At 33.5% G+C, this 15124-nt stretch overlaps 1 long non-coding RNA gene across 1 annotated transcript; it reads left to right on the forward strand.

The window, feature by feature from the left end:
- The first annotated feature begins 1114 nt into the window (after positions 1-1114).
- LOC114285929 (uncharacterized) lies at positions 1115-14869 on the forward strand. The gene is made up of 3 exons (XR_003637359.2): positions 1115-1288; positions 2167-2253; positions 14594-14869. It is a non-coding gene; the product is annotated as an uncharacterized LOC114285929 (long non-coding RNA).
- Positions 14870-15124: the final 255 nt, after the last annotated feature.

Genomic DNA, 15124 nt, shown 5'->3' on the forward strand with positions numbered 1-15124 from the left:
TCTCTACAGATTTCGTGGGTTTTATTTTCCTGTTCGTTTCTATCTAAACTCGTTTATGATAAACATTAAAACCCACCAAATTCATTCAGATTCACCAATTCAACTTTCCTGATTTCTTTCTATTTGATTCCACATTTTTATTTATTATTATTTTATTTTTTTTCCTGTGATTTTGCTGAGATAAGTGAGGATAACTGGATGTGTAGTTGTTGAGAAATAGTTTGTTTTTGTTAGAAAATGTAATTTAAAATTGGATTTCCTAGGAAAAAACACATGCCTTGTTGGATATAAGCATTTTGCATTAGATGGTTACCATGTTAGGTAGGGGCTGTCTTGCTGAGATATGTAATTGGGAGGTTTTGACAGGCTAGGTGCAGGCAATGGAGATAGTAGGGGCTAGGTGCAAGTTAGGTGTCAGTTGAGAATCGTGTGCCTCAAGCTTCGATTCAGGTAAACAATTTGATTCAAATTTTAACTATAATTTACGTTGCTTGTTGTGGTTGATGATTTATCTCAATTAGATATATGAATCTCTTGAGTTTCGAATTCTAATTCTAAGCTCTGTATAATCTGAACCCTTAGGTTCCTAGAGAATCATGTTCTAGTTTGATTCATAATGTTTGTTATTGAACTCAAACTGTTACACGGTAATCATTAATTATTATTGTTGCTCCCATTCAAGGTGTTTCTCTTGTAGACTTTGGATTGTTGAGTTTTGCACTAGTTCTTGGGATATCCATGGTTATATGACATGATGCACGGACATGGACACGAGACACGACATGGATACGGGAATACGTAAATTTTTAAAAAATAGGGAATACAACATGGTGAGAACACGTTTAATATATATAATTTTATTTATTTATTATGTGTCTAAAATAAAAAGAAAAATTATTAATTTTTATACAATTACAATAATAATAAAATTAATAAACATATTTTTTTAATTTTTTAATAAAAAATGAGTTTTTTTAAATAAAAATAATTTATTTTACGAATTTTAGGTTTAATAAAAATAAGGATAAAAAGAGAAAAAAGAAAAAAAAAAAAGAGAGGGGAGAGAGAGAGAGAGAGAAACGGGTGAATCATAAAAAGGGGGAAAGAAAGAAAAAAAAAGAGAAACAAAAGAGGGGAAAGTGAAATGAGAGAGAGAGAGAATAGGCGAAGAAGAAAAGGGAGGAGAAGGAGAAGAAGATGAAGACAGAAGACGAAGACGAAGACGAAGACGAAGAAGAAGAAGAGAGCAGACGAAGAATACCTCAGCTTCTTCAATTGATCTGAACAGGTTAGGGCTCCTCTCCTCTCCTCTCCTCCCTCGATCTCTTTCTCTCTTTGTCTCATTCTCTCTTTGTCTCTGTCTCTCCAACAGTTAGGGCTTCGATCCACCTCATGCGTGTCATTTGCATTCGATTCGTAGATGTTGGATTTGAGATCAAACTACTTTTATTGGTTTGGTTATTTATTGTTGTGGCCTAATCAAATATGGACTTGGCTGATGTTGTTTTTGATTTGAATGACTTTGATCTGGATTGAACAGATGCAGATCCCGAGCTAGCTAATTCGAAATGCTACAATCTAGAGTTTCTGGTCTCTTATATTTAGGGCTTTGATTTGGTGTTGACCTAGAGTTCTCTGTACTATCTTTTTCCTTTTCTTTTCTATCTTTCTTTCTTTTTCATTTAAAAAAAATAAAAATAAAATTAGCTAAACATTTAATAACTGATGTTAAATTTTTTTGTATAATTCCAAAAACAGAGGATGATTACATAATTACCATAAAGCCATAGTTTTATACGCAAATATTTTTGTTTTTGGGTTGATTTGTTAGCTTGCTTTTTATGAATCCATATTAAGAAATTAGACCAAGTTATGAGCTTTCTCTCTACATTGAATTGGCTTTTCCTCGAGCTTCTTATGGGCTCATTAATTTGGCAACAAAGGGATTATGATGGGTCAAACAGATTATTGTCATGATGATAATATGTTAGTTTAAACAGATTTATCTCATCTCATGCTTACGTTTCCTGTAGAGCCGATCTTATATTTGTGTTGTTTACTCTATTCTGGGTGGTATGACCTCACTTTTCTTATAAAAATACAATGACATTCACCATATGTTGTTGGTCCTTATCGAACATCTCTTTAATATTGGATTCATTGCAGGGTAGAAATGTCGATGCCTTGATTTTGTATTGACAATCTGTGCCCTCTCTGTCTCAGATCCAAATATGATTTTCCTTTGCCCTATAGGTATGTGTATGTATTGTTTCTATCGATTTTGCTGTCAATGCTACTTTCTGAATGTGTTTTTGTTTAAGTGGAAGTGTTTTAGCTTTTCATTGAAGTGGATAGGTGAGGTTGTTAACCATAATTTGATTCAATTTACACTTCTTCTATGCGTCTGCAACATAATAAGACTTGATTCTTTTACACTTTCATTTTTGATTTAGATAGTAAACTTGAAGATCTAATGATAAACTTTTGGTGAAAATCCAATAAAATTTTAGCACATTTTGCAATAGAGTTTGAAGGCAATGATTTATTGTGCTCCCCTAGCACAACTTCAAGAAATTTGACTTATTTTGAATTGTTTCAAGTGTCTCTTCGACTAAAAAATGTATAGAAAACAGTAGGTTAAAATAGAATTCAGCATAGTAGTAAAACAAAACACAACCTAGTTTGAGATTTATTTAAAATTCATTTATTGGAATTTTCTTCTATTGCACAATATACTAGGCTCATGGAGGGATGGCCTGTTAAAATTTCATGAAATTACGAGGTAGAGAACTATTTTTAAAAATTCATCAAAGTCAGGCCTCTGCACAATTTAAATTCTACACAATCATGAAAACTCACCCCCAAAATAGCTATGCTTTTGCTTTACTAAAGCCTCTTTTCATTCCATCTTGTAAACATGATTTAAACTACATAAAAGATCAATAAATTCATGCTTGAAACAATTTAACAACAAATTAAAAATTGAATTGAAAAATTTACCGACTAAGAACTTTTTGTCAAGCTCTCTAGAAATTGAGTGAAGTTCTGCTTGAGGACTTGTACCTCATCGTGTTTCGAATTATTTTACAGGGGAAGTGTGGTATTGAGAAACAACCTTTTTATTTATTTATTATTTATTTATTTATTTATTTTTTTTGGGGGGGGGGAGGGATTGCTCTAATTGAGACTAGGTGAGGCACAATTTTTAAGGTCACAATTTTTTGGATAAGGAAAATTGCTTCTACGAATCATCTTCTTCCTTTTATTGGTGCTTTCGCTCTTTCCAAATATTTAGTTAATCGTGAATAGTACAGTAGAGTCCAATTATATCTTTTGTGCTTGTATAGTATTTTGGTCCTTGACTCAAATCTGTGAAGCCCTTTTAATTGTGTCTCTTTGTGATGCTAGCTGTTAAGACAATTGATAGTAACCTAAATCATTTTGAACCGAAATGACGCAGAAGTGGCTTCGGCAGAGATGGCACTAGTGTTGGAGAAACATGTGTTAGAATCTGCTTCTCTTGATTCTGTTGTTAATGCCATATTTTTCTTGTTACCAGATATATTCTTGGTGTTATATGGAAATTTCCATTTTGTGGGGTGTCCAATAATTATCCACTTTGTTTTATTTATTTATGTATTTATATATTTTTTGATCATTCCCTTGTGGAATGAGAGGTATATTGATAGTAATAATTGATGTACCTCTTTGTGACCAAACTTACCTTTTGCATAGAGAGCATTAGCACCTTCCAAACTACGGCAGGATGCCCTCCTTTCTAGGATTGTATCATTGCCTCTTTGAATTATTTGGTGAATCGTAGATCTCATTTCTAAATTAGGACAGGGCAACCCTACCCCCCAATAGGCATGAATGCAAATTATGTGCATATGTGATATTTTGAAACTGATTTGATTTGGTTCCAGAGATCAACAATCAGAAAGATTGTGATTTCATTCCCAAAATTTGGTGAGTTTGATATGGCAGTGATTTGATTTTGTTGCAATCCTAGTTATTTGGGGCAATGATCCAATTACAAAGATTTGGGGGTTCAATCTAGGCAGTGAATTCATGTTTTGATAATGATTTGAGTAATCAGTAATAAATTAGGGGGGTTGTTTCCCAAAAAGAGAAACTTTCCAACTTAAGTAGAGCCTTGGAGGTTGTGGAAGGTGTTTGATTGAATAAGAGTCTTTAAGACATTTGACTTTAGGGGGGAATTTCAACTTTTATGAAAAGTGGTAGATAAGGAAGTGGTGACCAAATCTTCAATTTTGAATAAAATTTCAAATCCCCCCAAAAGATAATTGACTAAGGAAACAATTGTTTGATTGGATACTTGGAATAAAATCCAAAGCTCGTTGGGAGGAAAGAATTTTGAAAGAAAACTCGAGTAGACTTTTAGAAATTATGAAAAGTTTTTGATCGGACGGAAATCTTTAGGTTTTGACTTTAGAGGGAATTTGATTTTATGTAAAAGTGTTAGATGAGGAGGTCATGACTGAGTCTCTCACTTTGAAATGAAATTTTGAATTTCCTTAGAAGACATTTGACTATAAGGTAACTGTTTGATTGATTTCTTCGAATAAGATCTTAAATTCCTTGTAAATTTTTTGAAAATAAAATTTGAGTAGAGTTTGGAAATTATGGAAAGTTCTTTTCATCGAGTAAAAATCCTTGGCCCATTGACTTTGAGGGAACCTTAATTTTGTGGAGAAATGTTAGACAAGGAAGTGATGACCAAGTCTCTGATTTTGAATAAAATTTTGGTTCCTCCGTAAGATATTCGGCTAAAGGATGATTGTTTGATTGATTCCTCGGAATAAAATCCGAACTCAAAACATTTGAAGAAAAAGAGGAAATGAAAACGTTGAAAATTTAAATAAAAAAGGGCACTTTATTTTGAAAAAGGATTTAGAAAAAAAAATTGAAGTTGAAATTTGATCACGCACTTTTGAAAATAAATTGGGACAATTTTCGGGAAATAATAAATAATGGAAAGGCAGTTGTTTAGATTGATCACTCTGGTAGGAATCATTAAAATTCCTCAAAATTGCCTTGGTTGGGCAACTATCACCCAATGGGTGATGAGGACGACTTCGAGATCCGACGGTAAGTGTGAAACAAAATTGACTAGGTCCATTCACCTATCCTCATGTTTGTTGCATAATATCCCCGGACACTATTCATGGGTTATGTTATGTCAACAAGGCAAGCATCAGATTATGCTACTAGTACTGTTTGATCATTCCATTGTGGAAGAAGTGTTATATTGATAGTAATAGCTGATGTACCTTTTTGTGACATAACTTACTTTTTGCGTATAGAGAGCATTAGCACCTTCCAAACTAGGGCAGGATGCCGTCCTTTCTAGGATTGTGTTATTGCCTCTTTGAATGATCTAGTGAATCGTAGATCTCATTTCTCAATTAGGACAGGGCAACCTTGCCCCCAAATAGGAATGAATGCAAATTATGTGCTTATGTGATATTTTGAAACTGATTTGATTCCAGAGATCAACAATCAGAAAGCTTGTGATTTCATTCCCAAAGTCTGGGGAGTCTGATATTGCAGGGATTTGATTCTGTTGCAATCCTAGTTCTTTGGGGGCAAGGATCCAATTACAAAGATTTGGGTGTTCAGTCTAGGCATTGAATTCATATTTGATAATGATTTGAGTAATCAGCAGTAAATTAGGGGGGTTGTTTCCCAATTCGGAAGAATTTGAGTTTGAATTTGGGTTGTTACCTTAGTGATCAAAAAAGAAAAAAGAAAGAAAGAATTTTTGCCTTTTTAAAATTTAAATCTGCAATAAAACATGTGATTAAAGAGTAACTTTTAAAAAAGAGAAACTTTCCAACTTAAGTAGAGCCTTGGAGGTTGTGGAAGGTGTTTGATTGAATAAGAGTCTTTAAGTCATTGACTTTATGGGGAATTTCAACTTTTATGAAAAGTGATAGATAAGGAAGTGGTGACCAAATCTTAAATTTTGAATAAAATTCGAAATCCCCCCAAAAGATAATTGACTAAGGAGACAATTGTTTGATTGGATACTTGGAATAAAATTCAAAGCTCATTGGGAGGAAAGAATTTTGAAAGAAAATCCGAGTAGAATTTTAGAAATTATGAAAAGTTTTTGATCGGACGGAAATCTTTAGGTTTCTGACTTTAGAGGGAATTTGATGTTATGGAAAAGTGTTAGATGAGGAGGTCATGACCGAGTCTCTCACTTTGAAATGAAATTTTGAATTTCCTTAGAAGACATTTGATTTTAAGGTAACTGTTTGATTGATTTCTTCGAATAAGATCTTAAATTCCTTGGAAATTTTTTGAAAATAAAATTTGAGTAGACTCGCAAATTATGGAAAGTTCTTTTCATCGAGTAAAAATCCTTGGGCCACTAACTTTGAGGGATCCTTAATTTTATGGAGAAACGTTAGACAAAGTAGTGATGACCAAGTCTCTGATTTTGAATAAAATTTTGGTTCCTCCGTAAGATATTCGGCTAAAGGATGATTGTTTGATTGATTCCTCGGAATAAAATCCGAACTCGAAACATTTGAAGAAAAAGAGGAAGTGAAAAATTTGAAAATTTAAATAAAAAAGGCACTTTATTTTGAAAAAAAAATTGAAGTTGAAATTTGATCATGCACTTTTGAAAATAAATTGGGACACTTTTCGGAAACAATGAATAATGGAAAGGCAGTTGTTTAGATTGATCACTATAGTAGGAATCATTAAAATTCCTCAAAATTGCCTTGGTTGGGCAGCTATCACCCAATGGGTGATGAGAACGACTTCGAGATCCGACGGTAAGTGTTAAACAAAATTGACTGGGTCCATTCACGTATGCTCATGTTTGTTGCATAATATCCCGGACACTATTCGTGGGTTATGTTATGTTAACAAGGCACACATCAGATTATGCTACTAGTACTGTTTGATCATTCCCTTGTGGAAGGAGTGTTATATTGATATGTACTTTTTTGTGACATAACTTACCTTTTGCATATAGAGAGCATTAGCACCTTCCAAACTAGGGCAGGATGTCGTCCTTTCTAGGATTGTATTATTGCCTCCTTGAATGATCTAGTGAATTGTAGATCTCATTTCTAAATTAGGACTGGGCAACCCTGCCCCCAAATAGGAATGAATGCAAATTATGTGCTTATGTGATATTTTGAAACTGATTTGATTCCAGAGATCAACAATCAGAAAGTTGTGATTTCATTCCCAAAGTCTGGGGAGTCTGATATTGCAGTGATTTGATTCTGTTGCAATCCTAGTTCTTTGGGGGCAAGGATCCAATTACAAAGATTTGGGTGTTCAGTCTAGGCATTGAATTCATATTTGATAATGATTTGAGTAATCAGTAGTAAATTAGGGGGGTGGTTTCCCAATTCTGAAGAGTATGAGTTTGAATTTGGGTTGTTACCTTTGTGATCAAAAAAGAAAAAAGAAAGAAAGAAAGAATTTTTCTTTTTTAAAATTTAAATCCGCAATAAAACATGTGATTAAAGAGTAACTTCTAAAAAAGAGAAACTTTCGAACTTAAGTAGAGCCTTGGAGGTTGTGGAAGGTGTTTGATTGAATAAGAGTCTTCTAAGTCATTGACTTTAGGGGGAATTTCAACTTTTATGAAAAGTGGAAGATAAAGAAGTGGTGACCAAATCTTAAATTTTGAATAAAATTCTAAATCCCCCCAAAAGATAATTGACTAAGGAGACAATTGTTTGATTGGATACCAAACCAAACCAAACGAAGCCTTAAGTCCCATCAAATGGGGTCGGCTACATGAATCCTTCTTCTCCACGCGGCCCTATCAAAGGCCATTTCATTAGTCAAATTAAGTAGATTCATATCTCTATTTATAACGCTAGTCAACGTTAATCTAGGCCTACCCCGTCCCCTAACACTTCCATCTACCGTTACAGCATCGCATCTCTTCACTACTGCCTCTGTTGGTCTCCGTTGAATATGACCAAACCATCTCAAACGATTCTCTCTCAACTTATCTTCTATCGGTGCTACTCCTACCCATTCTCGAATACACTCATTCCTAATCCTGTCCTGTCTAGTCTTACCACACATCCACCTTAGCATCCTCATCTCAGCCACACTCATCTTATCTACATGTTGTTTCTTAGTTGCCCAACACTCCGTCCCATACAACATAGCTGGTCTAATAGCCGAGTAGACTTTTAGAAATTATGAAAAGTTTTTGATCGGACGGAAATCTTTAGGTTTTTGACTTTAGAGAGAATTTGATTTTATGGAAAAGTGTTAGATGAGGAGGTCATGACCGAGTCTCTCACTTTGAAATGAAATTTTGAATTGCCTTAGAAGACATTTGACTATAAGGTAACTGTTTGATTGATTTCTTCGAATAAGATCTTAAATTCTTTGGAAATTTTTTGAAAATAAAATTCGAGTAGAGTTCGGAAATTATGGAAAGTTCTTTTCATCGAGTAAAAATCGTTGGGCCACTGACTTTGAGTCTTAATTTTATTGAGAAATGTTAGACAAAGAAGTGATGACCAAGTCTCTGATTTTGAATAAAATTTTGGTTCCTCCGTAAGATATTTGGCAAAAGGATGATTGTTTGATTCATTTCTCGGAATAAAATCCGAACTCCTCAAAACATTTGAAGAAAAAGAGGAAATGAAAACTTTGAAAATTTAAATAAAAAAGGGCACTTTATTTTGAGAAAGGATTTTGAAAAAAATATTGAAGTTGAAATTTGATCACGTACTTTTGAAAATAAATTGGGGCACTTTCCGGAAACAATAAATAACGGAAAGGCAGTTGTTTAGATTGATCACTCTGGTAGGAATCATTAAAATTCCTCAAAATTGCCTTGGTTGGGCAGCTATCACCCAATGGGTGATGAGGACGACTTCGAGATCCGATGGTAAGTGTTAAACAAAATTGACTGGATCCATTCATCTATCCTCATGTTTGTTGCATAATATCCCAGACGCTATTCGTGGGTTATGTTATGTCAACAAGGCAAGCATCAGATTATGCTACTAGTACTGTTTGATCATTTCCTTGTGGAAGGAGTGTTATATTGATAGTAATAACTGATGTACTTTTTTGTGACATAACTTACCTTTTGCATATAGAGAGTATTAGCACCTTCCAAACTAGGGCAGGATGTCGTCCTTTCTAGGATTGTATTATTGCCTCTTTGAATGATCTAGTGAATCGTAGATCTCATTTCTAAATTAGGATAGGGCAACCCTACCCCCCAATAGGCATGAATGCAAATTATGTGCTTATGTGATATTTTGAAACTGATTTGATTCCAGAGATCAACAATCAGAAAGACTGTGATTTCATTGCCAAAGTCTGGGGAGTCTGATATTGCAGTGATTTGATTCTGTTGCAATCCTAGTTATTTGGGGCAAGGATCCAATTATATAGATTTGGGGGTTCAATCTAGGCAGTGAATTCATATTTTGATAATGATTTTAGTAATCAGTAGTAAATTAGGTGGGTTGTTTCCCAATTCTGAAGAGTATGAGTTAGAATTTGGGTTGTTACCTTAGTGATCAAAAAAGAATTTTTTTTTTTTTTTTTGGCCTTTTTAAAATTTAAATCCGCAATAAAACATGTGATTAAAGAGTAACTTCTAAAAAGGAGAAACTTTCGAACTTAAGTAGAGCCTTAGAGGTTGTGGAAGGTGTTTGATTGAATAAGAGTCTTTAAGTCATTGACTTTAGGGGGAATTTCAACTTTTATGTAAAGTGGTAGATAAGGAAGTGGTGACCAAATCTTCAATTTTGAATAAAATTCGAAATCCCCCCAAAAGATAATTGACTAAGGAAACAATTGTTCGATTGGATACTTGGAATAAAATCCAAAGCTCGTTGGGAGGAAAGAATTTTGAAAGAAAATCCGAGTAGAATTTTAGAAATTATGAAAAGTTTTTGATTGGACGGAAATTTTTAGGTTTTTGACTTTAGAGGGAATTTGATTTTATGGAAAAGTGTTAGATGAGGAGGTCATGATCGAGTCTTTCACTTTGAAATGAAATTTTGAATTTCCTTAGAAGACATTTGACTACAAGGTAACTGTTTGATTGATTTCTTCGAATAAGATCTTAAATTCCTTGGAAATTTTTTGAAAATAAAATTTGATCAGAGTTCGGAAATTATGGAAAGTTCTTTTCATCGAGTAAAAGTCCTTGGGCCACTAACTTTGAGGGAACCTTAATTTTATGGAGAAATGTTAGACAAGGAAGTGATGACCAAGTCTCTGATTTTGAATAAAATTTTGGTTCCTCTGTAAGATATTCGGCTAAAGGATGATTGTTTGATTGATTCCTTGGAATAAAATTTGAACTCCTCAAAACATTTGAAGAAAAAGAGGAAATGAAAACTTTGAAAATTTAAATAAAAAAGGGCACTTTATTTTGAAAAACGACTTACAAAAAAAAATTGAAGTTGAAATTTGATCACGCACTTTGAAAATAAATTGGTGCACTTTCCGGAAACAATAAATAATGGAAAGGCAATTGTTTAGATTAATCACTGTGGTAGGAATCATTAAAATTCCTCAAAATTGCCTTGGTTGGGCAGCTATCACCCAATGGGTAATGAGGACGACTTTGAGATCCGACTGTAAGTGTAAAACAAAATTGACTGGGTCCATTCCCCTATCCTTATGTTTGTTGTTGCATAATATCCCGGACACTATTCGTGGGTTATGTTATGTCAACAAGGCAAGCATCAGATTATGCTACTAGTACTGTTTGATCATTCCCTTGTGGAAGGAGTGTTATATTGATAGTAATAGCTGATGTACCTTTTTGTGACATAACTTACTTTTTGCGTATAGAGAGCATTAGCACCTTCCAAACTAGGGCAGGATGCCGTCCTTTCTAGGATTGTATTATTGCCTCTTTGAATGATCTAGTGAATCGTAGATCTCATTTCTCAATTAGGACAGGGCAACCTTGCCCCCAAATAGGAATGAATGCAAATTATGTGCTTATGTGATATTTTGAAACTGATTTGATTCCAGAGATCAACAATCAGAAAGCTTGTGATTTCATTCCCAAAGTCTGGGGAGTCTGATATTGCAGTGATTTGATTCTGTTGCAATCCTAGTTCTTTGGGGGCAATGATCCAATTACAAAGATTTGGGGGTTCAATCTAGGCAGTGAATTCATATTTTGATAATGATTTGTGTAATCAGTAGTAAATTAGGGGGGTTGTTTCCCAATACTAAAGAATTTGAGTTGTTACCTTAGTGATCAAAAAATAAAAAAGAAAGAAAGAAAGAAAGAATTTTTGCCTTTTTAAAATTTAAATCCGCAATAAAACATGTGATTAAAGAGTAACTTCTAAAAAACAGAAAGTTTCCAACTTATGTAGAACCTTGGAGGTTGTGGGAGGTGTTTGATTGAATAAGAGTCTTTTAAGTCATTGACTTTGTTTAGGGGGAATTTCAACTTTTATGAAAAGTGGTAGATAAGGAAGTGGTGATCAAATCTTCCATTTTGAATAAAATTCGAAATCCCCCCAAAAGATAATTGACTAAGGAGACAATTGTTTGATTGGATACTTGGAATAAAATCCAAAGCTCCTTGGGAGGAAAGAATTTTGAAAGAAAACCCGAGTAAGATTTTAGAAATTATGAAAAGTTTTTGATCAGACGGAAATCTTTAGGTTTTTTACTTTAGAGGGAATTTGATTTTATGGAAAAGTGTTAGATGAGGAGGTCATGACCGAGTCTTTCACTTTGAAATTAAATTTTAAATTTCCTTAGACGACATTTGACTATAAAGTAACTGTTTGATTGATTTCTTCGAATAAGATCTTAAATTCCTTGAAAATTTTTTGAAAATAAAATTTGAGTAGAGTTCGAAAATTATGGATAGTTCTTTTCATTGAGTAAAAATCCTTGGGCCACTGACTTTGAGGGAACCTTAATTTTATGGAGAAATGTTAGACAAGGAAGTGATGACCAAATCTCTGATTTTGAATAAAATTTTGGTTCCTCTGTAAGATATTCGACTAAAGGATGATTGCTTGATTGATTCCTCGGAATAAAATCCGAACTCCTCAAAACATCTGAAGAAAAAGAGGAAATGAAAACTTTGAAAATTTAAATGAAAAAGGGCACTTTATTTTTAAAAAGGATTTTAAAAAAAAAAAAAATTTGAAGTTGAAATTTGCTCACACTTTTGAAAATAAATGGGGGCACATTTCGAGAAACAATATATAATGGAAAGGCAATTGTTTAGATTGATCACTCTGGTAGGAATCATTAAAATTCCTCAAAATTGCCTTGCTTGGGCAGCTATCACCCAATCGGTGATGCGGATGACTTCGAGATCCGATGGCAAGTGTTAAACAAAATTGATTGGGTCCATTCACGTATCCTCATGTTTGTTGCATAATATTCCGGACGCTATTCGTGGGTTATGTTATTTCAACAAGGCAAGCATCAGATTATGCTACTCGTATTGTTTGATCATTCCTTTGTGGAAGGAGTGTTGTATTGATAGTAATAACTGATGTACCTTTTTGTGACATAACTTACCTTTTGCATATAGAGAGCATTAGCACCTTCCAAACTAGGACAGGATGCTATCCTTTCTAGGATTGTATTATTGCCTCTTTGAATGATCTAGTGAATCGTATATCTCATTTCTAAATTAGGACAGGGCAACCCTACCCCTCAATAGGCATAAATGCAAATTATGTGCTTATGTGATATTTTGAAACTGATTTGATTCCAGAGATCAACAATTAGAAAGATTGTGATTTCATTTCCAAAGTCTGGGGAGTCTGATATTGCAGTGATTTGATTCTGTTGCAATCCTAGTTATTTGGGGCAATGATCCAATTACAAAGATTTGGGCGTTCAATCTAGGCTGTGAACTCATATTTTGATAATGATTTGAGTAATCAGTAGTAAATTAGGGGGGGTTGTTTCCCAATTGTGAAGAATTTGAGTTTGAATTTGGGTTGTTACCTTAGTGATCAAAAAAGAAAAAAGAAAAAAAGAAAGAATTTTTGCCTTTTTAAAATTTCAATCCGCAATGAAACATGTGATTAAAGAGTAACTTCTAAAAAAGAGAAACGTTCCAACTTAAGTAGAGCCTTAGAGGCTGTGGAAGGTGTTTGATGGAATAAGAGTCTTTAAGTTATTGACTTTAGGGGGAATTTCAACTTTTATGAAAAGTGGCAGATAAGGAAGTGGTGACCAAATCTTCAATTTTGAATAAAATTCGAAATCCCCCCAAAAGATAATTGACTAAGGAGACAATTGTTTGATTGGATACTTGGAATAAAATCCAAAGCTCCTTGGGAGGAAAGAATTTTGAAAGAAAACCCGAGTAGAATTTTTGAAATTATGAAAAGTTTTTGATCAGACAGAAATCTGTAGGTTTTTTACTTTAGAGGGAATTTGATTTTATGGAAAAGTGTTAGATGAGGAGGTCATGACCGAGTCTTTCACTTTGAAATTAAATTTTAAATTTCCTTAGACGACATTTGACTATAAAGTAACTGTTTGATTGATTTCTTCGAATAAGATCTTAAATTCTTTGGAAATTTTTTGAAAATAAAATCCTAGTTATATTCAAATTTTGTTAACATAATTCATAGGGTGAAGTACAATTTATATTTTACAATTGACCGTTGCTAATGCAATATAGAATCAACCATAAAACCAACCACATAGTCATGTGTTGCAAAAGCTTTTGTGGTTGGTTATGCGGCTGAGTTTTCATCTTGTCGATCTGGATTTGCTATTTTGACCCATAGAGAGATATAATGATGAGGGTTTTTGTTTTCACCAAGAGAAATGTATAGTGATGAAGGCCTTTCATTTGTATAATGACAGAGAGTTTGTTTTTTTCTTCATGTTTAACCTTTAACTATACGAGTATTTACTTTTTCTTTTGCCATTTTCTTTGTTATGATGCAGAGAAAGGGCAAAGTATAATGATAACTATTGAGAGATATAATAATGATAGGGTAGTTTGTTTTGATATGTATGAAATACAATTTAAAGGGAGATCATTTTTACCTATTTTTGCTTTTTCCAATTTCCTTTATAACATTGTTTTTATTTTTATCTGATATATACATTGTATATAAAAAAAAATGAGGCCCCCTTTTATGCAGGGCATTGGATAAACAAGTTGTCGATTCAGTTAATTTACTCGTATGTTTATCTGTAGTTAGCAATTTGTGCATTGTCGTCTTGTGTTTGAATTCCCTTTTCGTGACTCTGGCACCTATATAGATGTGGAAGATTCTAAATTATATTTTTGGTGGGTTGAAGGTTCTAAATTATATGTGGGTGATTTGTTTGTATTCTATCATTATATTTAGAAGAAATATATGGTGTTATGAGAAAAACTAATATAAATAGATGGAAACATGAAGGATATGTAACAACTCTAGGAAATAAAAGAGGGCCTTGTTAGGTAATAGAAGTTTTTTTAGACTGAAACCATTGTTTTACTTGTTTTATAATGAAGTTTCTTTAAACTGGCTACATTGTTTACAAGTTTGTCAGGCTGTATTATTGCTCATTTGCATTCATTCGATTGATAAAGCTTTTCACTCAGGGTGTTGTGGACCGAAAATCATGGCTGCTTATGGAATTTCAGGACATTTTTATTGGATTTTCATGGAGAAACATTTCTGATGCTCCTTGTCATCGCATCTTCCATTGCCGTGTGGTTTAACTAGATCTTCACAAAGACACATTGTGGTGAGGTTTTCTTTTGTTGGTTTACAAGTACATGTAGAAAAGATGTGAAAAAGTTTAATATTGCACTCTAGTACACAACTTATGGGCTTATTACTAATGTGATTAAAGCTGCTTTGGTTTGCAAATTCAATGTCATGTTTAAATGTTTGTTTTTGCATCTTTCATTTGATCTTCACATTTGTCTCTGTTTGTTGAATATCACTAGCTTTCTTCATTGTACTGTTTTTAGTTTCCTTCTGATGATTCAATGGTGCTGAGGTCAAGCCCAGCCAAAAGCCCCCATCCTGAGGTTTAAAGTTGCATTATCAATTGTCCCCACTCACCATTAGTTAACTTAACAGTCAACTACCAATTTTCGCTAATGTAAGTGGATTACTTTTTTTAA

Source organism: Camellia sinensis, chromosome 12 (assembly GCF_055761805.1).
Source record: "Camellia sinensis isolate YWXY chromosome 12, ASM5576180v1, whole genome shotgun sequence".
Lineage (NCBI taxonomy): Eukaryota > Viridiplantae > Streptophyta > Magnoliopsida > Ericales > Theaceae > Camellia > Camellia sinensis.